This window comes from Chrysochloris asiatica, unplaced genomic scaffold (genome assembly GCF_000296735.1).
Source record: "Chrysochloris asiatica unplaced genomic scaffold, ChrAsi1.0 scaffold00239, whole genome shotgun sequence".
NCBI classification, from domain to species: Eukaryota; Metazoa; Chordata; class Mammalia; order Afrosoricida; family Chrysochloridae; genus Chrysochloris; species Chrysochloris asiatica.
The window spans coordinates 2,930,159-2,939,168 of record NW_006408757.1 but is presented as its reverse complement, the minus strand read 5'-3'; the positions used below and the strand labels follow the sequence as shown (position 1 = coordinate 2,939,168).

The following is a 9,010-nucleotide window of genomic DNA, read 5'->3' as shown; positions in this document are numbered from 1 at the left end:
ATGGAATGAATGTAAAACTAAAGTTCTCCCATGTAAACTATCATATAATTCACAATAAAACATTAAAAAAAAGTTAACAAATCAAAAACTTTATTTTACCAATGAGAATGAAAAAAAATATCATTCTTTGGTTTCATATTATTTTGTTCTGAGCAGTTTTCAAATTACCTAGATAACCAGTATGATTAAAATGTCTCTTATAAGTAATAATAAAATATTTCCTTAGTACTAAAGTGCTAAGGATTAATTTTATAAAATTCATAACTATTGTTTTATAAAATAGCACCATGTTCACAAACCAAAGTGTCATTTACTCAGAATCTCACCAATCCCTAATTACAAATTTCTTATATAAATGACAACAATACTTAATAAAGGACCAAAAAAATAATACAGTAGCTCAAGCACAGTTTGAAATTGGCTTGTTTGAAAAGTATTTGATCAATGCTGTTAACACACTTTAACCACCTAAGTTTCTAATACTTAAACAGAAATCAAAAGGGGACACTAGAATTAACTATTAAGTAATTTCCCAGAGAAATATGCTAAAGCTGTAGTCGGGAGCACTGCAGGTTTTGATGATCTCTGTAATATGTCTAGAGTAGCATTTTTCTGATGTAATGGCTGAGTCCACTTCAGATATTTGGATTCCAGCCCCAAGTTTTCGCTATTTTCTTTATCAGTTGAGCAAGGCTTGTTAATAGTTTCTCCTGACTAAACATTTACAGGTGTATTTTGTTTTGTAAATAGTAACTTAAGTTGTACCTTTGGTCCTGAACCTGAAAGGATGTCATTTTTGCAGATATTGGATGTGGAAATGTATTCTAGAATATAAATGCAGAGGAGACAGGACAATCTCTTCCACAAACTGGGTAAGTAAGTCTACCATCAACCTCATTAAGACTAGGAGAAATTCCACTTCTGATTATGTTGTTGCTAGAATGGAGTGGTAGAAGGTGCCAACACATCTTGTTTTATGACCAGTTGATATTCATTTATTTATTTAACCATGTGATTAACTTTTCATTATTTTCCAGAAGTAGTTTGTTTCTTTATTCAAGTTTTTAAACTATATCTTTTAATATCTTGCAATTCCTTTTGCTCTTTTTGCAATTTTTCTTCCTTCTCAGGCAAGATTTTCTTGCTGAATAGAAACAGTATTCTCAGTTTCAATTTATCCATTAAAGTTTTCAGATCCCCTTGTAATTTCATTTGCCTTAAGAAGTTCTGCTTATAATGATTTTATTGTTGCTTCTAGTTTTTTCTATTTGCATCTGAGTTTTCTCTCCATTTTCTTCTAAAGCCACCTTTTGGTCCTGGATTATATCAATGCTTTTTTTTGTGCTTAAAACAGTCACATTTTTTTCTAGATAATTAATACACATTTCTTTTCATGGCAGTTAGCATCTAGTGTAGAATTCTCTCTACATAAATAGAGGACTTCTTGTTTTTCCCACTGGAGCTCCTCTTCAACTTGAGAACATTTTGCTTTAAATTCTGTGATAATGGAATCTCCTTTATATTTCCTTTCAGTTAGGTCTTTATTAATCTCTTCTAACACAATCCGTTTTGCAGCGGGTCAATGTTTCCTTGGAGAAGGATTTCTAAATTTTTTTTCTGTTGTTCATGCTGCTGCTGATATTTAGCCTATGCCTATAAGAGCTTTTCCATCTTATTTGTCAGTTCCCAAAAATATTTATTTGTCAATGGTGCTGTGTGCTATGCCCATTAATTCCTTAGCTTATCTAGTTCTTGGACTTTTTCTGGTAATGCCTTGTGTGTCAAGTTCAGTTGCCTAGTAACATTATCTAGTGATTGCATAACTGATCATTTTTCTTACTACATTTCAAACAGCCTGCTAGAATTTTTTTTTATTTTTACATCATTTCCAGGTAAACAAATTTAGTGAAAGGTAAGTAAGATGTTTAAAAGGATTTGTCTCTGTCACATTTAAAAATGTAAGTGAACCATCCAAAATGGCTTTTAGAGAAACTGTAACAAAAACCTTGGAATTGTTTTACCTTATTTTTGAGCATACTGCTGAAAGAGATCTATAAATTTTTGTGGGAAAGCCAAGAAGTCTACCAGAAGACCTTGCTGTAATTTTAAACTGAAAATCTTCTTCAGATATAGCAAGATTATAAAGAAAAAAAATCTTTTAGTATCATCAGCCAGAAGAATACCTAAATTATTTTCAATAAATTGGATTGGAAACTGATTGTAGCTCAATGTTCACTCTAACACTTACTCTTCTTTCTTTACAGTCTCTACATTTCACTTGTAAGAGAACCAGTTAGGAACAGAACCTAGCTCACATTGAACCACTGACTCAGCTGGTGTGAAGAAAGGCCAGCATTAGCCTGAAAAGCATCCAAGCCTTGATAAAATTTGAGTTTGTCTCTCGGCTCCCACTGATATCAGTTAATATTGACTGCAGGTTTGAACAATGTCACAAAAGAAGCTGGTAGCTGTCATTGTTGTTACGTGCTATTGCGTTGGTTCTGACTCATAGAGACCCTGTATAGGGTATCGGAGGAGCAGCTGGTGAGTTTGAACCACCAACCTCATGGTTCAAACTGACCTTGTGGTCAGTCCAAAGCACCACACCAGAAGTCTTAAGAAGTTGGTAAAATTCTTCAATTTCATCCTGACTGGTTGTAGTGGCTGGTGCGTAAATTTGGATAATAGTTCTATTAACTGTTCTTATCTATAAGCCGATTGATACTATCCTTTCACAGATAGGCTTGTTCTTCAATATAACCCTTGAAATGTTCTTTTTGACAATGAATATGATACCATTCCTTTTCAATTTATCTCATTATAGTAAATTATATGACTGTCAGATTCATAAAGATCAATACTAGTCAATTTCAACTTATTAATGCCTAGGATATCAATTTTTATGCGTTCCATTTCATTTTTTGTTTGTTTGTTTCATTCCATTTTTGACAGCATCCAGCTTTCCTATAGTCATACTTTGCACATTATACATTATCAATAGATGTTTGCAGCTATATCTTCTCATTTTGAGAATTAAGAGATAGGTAATACAAAGATGCATACAAAGATGAGGAAAGATGATGGACTAGGCAGAAAGGCTGTGTGGGCTCTCTGCAGCAAGGATGTGGTAAACCAGATGAGACAAATACAGAGGATGGTCCTGGAACACTGAGCTCCAGAGGAAGGGATAAATCAAGTGCTTACTGAGAGAAAAAATTGAATAGACATGGCAAGACAAGAGGTGTCTTACAAACAGTGGCAGCCAATGGAACCTGCCAAATCCATCTTGAGAGTCCATGAACAGATTTAGAGATGAGAAAGCATATTCACATTGCAGGAACCTACCTCAAGTTCACAGAGACAAAGGCGTGATTTTATTTATCTATTTTTTTTAAATGAGCATACAATCCTAGGGGATATCTCACTTTCTAAGCAGTCAGAATCAGTTGGAGGTTGTGAGCCCTGGAGAGGAGCTGTATATAATAATCTCACTGGAGAGACTCAGATCCAAATCTACAAATTGACCCAGGCCCACCCTGGCCTGGTTGTCACTAGGAGAGGGGGTTAAACCTACACAAAAGAGGTAGAGACAAAAAGGAGGGTGGAGAGAAGAAAAGAAAAAAATAGCTTTTCAAGTGCAGGATGTCCATTTTGAAATTTTTTAGGTGGATGTGAAGGCTAGATGGCAGTAGGTGGTGCAGCACACCACTTATTGACAGAGAGCAAGCCATTGATTTTAGTTTTGTGCTATGTGGGCCTTTTGCTTGTTTGTTTGTTTTATCCTTGTATCACAATACAAGAGACAATAACTCCAGCCATACAGCCAAAACATAGCTGAACCCTCTAAAGCCCCACCAATTGGGCAAGATACAATCCCAGTTGCCATATGCCAGAGCAGAGACTATAACAAATATCTGCTAAATCCACTCTGAATTTAACTGTACAGACAGGGAACAGAGAAGGTAATCTCCTGTTCACACCCACCAGAAGGCAATTGGTGAATACCTAATAATACACCAATTTACACTCATTAACTTAATATAAAGACAACAACACAATGCCTGGAGAGCAGCAGAAAATGGATCATCACATGAAAAAAAACATGACAGAGAAGCTCAAACAAACAACCAAAAGACAAGTTAGAAAATGCCTTTGATGAAGAAGAGGCACTGGAACTACCTGAAAAGGAATTCAGGAGAATGATATTGAAGTACATCTAAATGTTTCACAGAAAGGTCAAGGAAAACAAAGAATTCAGAAAAGGGTTTTATGAAATAATCAAACAAAAGAGATATGGCGGGAGACTAATGGTTTGGGGGTGGATGAATCAGAGACAGGTAGGAGAGGCTCCCCGGTGGAGGTGTGGAAAAACCAGAGAAGGCGCTTCCTAGAGCAGCCCCAGAGTTTGGGATTTTGTATAAAGTGCAGAGCGCCAGTTTCCCACACTCACCAGTGGAGAAATCTGACTGTGGAAAGGAATATACAGCAATTGCTGAAGCAATTACTGAATCGATTGGATGCCCCCTATGTGGTCCTTCGGCCTAGACAAAGGTCAGAAAGAGAGGCCATGGCCAGGCTGATACAGTGATACAGCACTAAAAACCGTGAAGTGGCATCTGGAAAAAGAGGTGTGACAGATTTTTTTCACTTTTCTTTCCTCTTCTACCCTGCTAAACCCTCACTGCCCAGCCCAGACACCTTCAGGCAGGTGGAAGCACACCCAAAAAAGGGTCCAGCATTGCACCCACAGTTTTCCCACAGCACAGTGAGGTGGTCTCTGACTCTAGAACTCATCCCTAAAGTTGACCTGGGCGGGACCTTTATTCCTGCCTATCCAGAAAGAAAAAGCAGGTCTGGCCATACATTCAAACTATATGAGCACCCTGTAAAACCCCCAACATAAAAGGAAAGAGGCAACATCAACTACTACATAAAATGAAACAGTTATTTTGAGAATTACACTGTGCATATACGGTTACTTAACTGACTTTCAAAGTTAAAAATAGTGGACAATCTTTCTTCCATTCATTTATCAATATCTATTTGAGCACCTCCATAGTGGTGACTAGAGGAGGGGCCTGAGTGAATGGACACCCCCACCCACCGTTAGAATTTTCTACAGTGCATGCACACTTACCTGCAAAACAAAGGCTACAAGGGAGTTGGCTATGGTTTAATTTTTGTGTTTGCGTGGTGGGTTTTGTCTGTGCTTTTATATTGTTTCTGGTTTTGATCTCACTTTTTTTTCCTGGGGGTGGGAGTTTTATCCCCCTATGTTACCCAAGAAGAGACAGCAATCACGCCAATATAGCCAAGCTGCAAGCATACCCCATAATAAACCACCATATGGACAGGAGCCAATACCAGCTGCTAGGCATTATACATAAAAAGGAAAGCCTAGTTCCAGATCACATCCACCAGGAAACACTCAGTAAGCATAATAACACAGAAACATACATTCATTTAATCATTAAAAATTCCACTTAACTACTGAAAATGTCCAAGAAAAAAAAAAAGACCTCAGCACATGTCCAAAAGCAGAAAAGAGTAACTGAGACAAATAAGCTGGAGGCAGACATAGACTCTCCACTAGAAAAAGAGCAGGCTTTGGATCTGCCTGATAAGAAATTCTGTATATTGATATGGAGACAAATTCAAATGCTCCACAGAGGGGTCAAGGAAAAATCAGGAAAGTGCTACAGGAGCAATCAAACAAGATAGATATAGCACTGAAAACAATTCAAAACCTGCAAAAAGAGATCCAGATGATTAATAATAATAAAATATCAGAAATGCACAATACATTGAAAGGGCAAAGGAGTAGAATTAAAGAGATGGAAGTCAGAATCAGCAAATTGGAAAATAAATCTCTCAATACTGCTAAGATAGAAGAGCAAGCAGAAAAAAGAATTAAAAAATCTGAAAAGAGTCTAACATTCATGCTGGATAACATGAAGAGGAATAGCTTATGAATTATTGGCATTCTGGAACAGGATAAATCACAGAAGTCCACAGAGGGATACCTTAGGAGCTATTGGAAGAAAACTTCCCTAACATCTTGAAGGATGAGAAGATAAACATTCAAGAAGCTGAACAAAACCAGGATAGACCCCAAAAGAAAATCACCAAAACACATTATAAACAAGCTCTCCAAAATCAAAGACAAGGAGATAATCCTAAAAGCAGCAATGGAAAAAAGAAGCATTACCTACAAAGGCAAGCAAATAAGATTAAGCTCTGACTTCTCAGCAGAAACGATGCAGGCAAGAAAAAAAATCTGCCAACCAACAATTGTCTAGCCAGCAAAGCTGTCAATCAAACACAATGGTGCAATCAAAACATTCCAGTATAAACAAAAGCTAAGAGATTTTGTCAAAGCCAATCCAGCCCTTCAAAGCATCCTAAAGGGAGTTCTTTGGAATGAAAACCAACAAGAACAGGCAACAACTAAACACTTACAGACATGGTGACACCACTCAGAACTCAGTCAACAGTAGAGTTCAAAACAGAACAAAAGTAAAACTACAAATTCATAGGACCTGTGATGCCACAATGTCAAATTCATAGGACCTGTGATGCCACAATATTAACAATGTCAAAAAAGGGAAAAATAAAAGAACAGAGATCCAGATGGTGAGGAAGTCAGGTAAATTTAAGACAATGGACTGTCTTAAATGCAGGGCAAAGTAGATAGACTGTGGGGTAACCCCAAAGAAAGTTAATACTTTAAAACTTACCATGAAAATGAAGGTCCAAGTAAAACAAGGAAACATTAAAACTAAGAAGAAACTGACAAGAAATACATAAAAATCATGAAGTCAGCACAAAAAGGCATACAGAACAAAGAAATGAACAGCACCACAAAAATTAACATAATGACAGCAATTAATTGATACCTATCAATAATTACACTGAATGTCAATGGATTAAATGCACCAATGAAGAGATAGAGAGTGGCAGAATGGATAAGAAACCAAAATCCTTAAAGAGCCACACCTTACACACAAAGACAAAAACAGACTAAAAGTTAAAGAATGAAGAAAATATATACCAAGTTAATTACAATAAGAAACAAGCAAGAGTGATAATACTAATCTCTGCTAAAATAAACTTTATAGCAAAAAACAGCATAAGAGATAAAGAAGGACACTAGCTCATGATTCAAGCGTCAATTAAGCAAGATGACATAGCCATAATAAATATCTATGCTCCTGGGAAAGACCACAGAGATATATAAGGCAAACCCTACTAGAATTGAAGAAAGAAATAGATAAATTTACAATTATAGTGGCAGATTTTAATATGCCACTTTTGAAAAAGGCTAGAACAACCACTGAGATAATCGACAAATTTACAGAGGAGCTAAACAGTACCATCAACCAACTTGACTTCATAGATGTGTACAGAGCATTCAACCTAACAACAGCACAATACACATTCTTTTCTAGTGCATATGGAACATTCTCCAGAATTGACCATGTGTTAGGTCACAAAGCAAGCCTCCATAAATTTACAAACATCAAAATACTACAGAGCATCTTTTCAGACCACAATGCCATAAAACTAGAAATCAACAATAAGAAGGCCAAGGAAATAAAGTTGAATACATGAAAACTGAATAACACCCTGCTTAAAAGCTAGAGGGCAGGAGAAGAAATAAGACGTGAACTCACAAAGTTCCTAGAAACAAATGAGAATGAATATACAATATACCAAAATCTTTGGGACAGGGCGAAAGCAGTGTTGAGAGGACAATTTATTATACTAAATGCACATATCTGAAAAGAAGAAAGAACCAAAATTAACACATTAACATGACATCACCAGCAATTAGAAACAGACCAACAAAGGGAACCTGCAGTCACCAAAAGAAAAGAAATAATAAAGATCAGAACAGAAATAAATGAGCTAGTAAACACAAAAACTATAGAAAGAATCAACAGGACAAGGAACTGGTTCTTTAAAGGATTAATAAAATTGACAAACCACTGGCAAACCTAACCAAAGAAAATATGGAGAAAACGCAAATAACACACATTAGAAACCACATGGGTAATGTCACAACAGAACCAAAGGAAATCAAAAGGATAATAACAGAATACTATGAAAAGTTGTAGTCCTACAAATTTGAAAACTTAGAATAGATGGATGCATTTTTAGAAAAACATGACCTACCTAAACTTACACAGAAGGAAGCAGAAGAGTAAAACCCATAAATAAAGAAGAAATTAATCAGGTCATCAAAAACATCCTAACCAAAAGAAGTCCAGGCCCAAATGGCTTCACTGCTGAGTTTTACTAAATATTCAGGGAAGAGCTGTCACCAATTCTACTCAAATTTTATGAAGAATATAGAATAGGATGGAAAAGTTCCAAATATATTTTAATGAATCAAGCATAATCCTCATACCAAAACCAGGGAAGGACACCACTAAAAAAGAAAATTATAGACCAATATCCCCAATGAACATAGATACAAAATTCTCAGCAAAATCCTGGCCAACAGAATCCAGCAGCACATAAAAAAAAACAATACATCATGACAAAGTGGAATTCATATCAGGGATGCAAGGATGGTTCAGCATCACAAAAACAATCAATGTAATCCACCATATAAATAAGAAAAAGGAAAAGAACCACATGATCATATCAATTGATGCAGAAAAGGCATTTGACAAAATCCAACATCGATTTCTGATAAAAGCACTCAACAAAGTAGGAATTGAAGGGAAATTCCTCAACATAATCAAGAGCATATATACAAAATCAACAGCCTACAACACTCTCAATGGAGAGAAACTGAAAGCCTACCCTCTGTGAACAGGAACCAGACAAGAAGGCACTTTGTCACCTCTTCCTGCTCAATATTGTGTTGGAAGTCTTAGCCAGCACAAGATATGGCAAGATAGGGAAATTAAAGGAATGCAAACTGGCAAAGAGAAAGTAAAACTCTGTAGATGATATGATCCTATACATAGAAAACCCCAAAGACTCAGTAAAAAAAAAACTA

At 36.1% G+C, this 9,010-nt stretch overlaps 2 pseudogenes; both read right to left on the bottom strand.

The window, feature by feature from the left end:
• Positions 1-513: 513 nt before the first annotated feature.
• On the bottom strand, positions 514-1,058 carry LOC102825177 (annotated as a pseudogene).
• LOC102835523 lies at positions 1,057-2,293 on the bottom strand (annotated as a pseudogene).
• Positions 2,294-9,010: the final 6,717 nt, after the last annotated feature.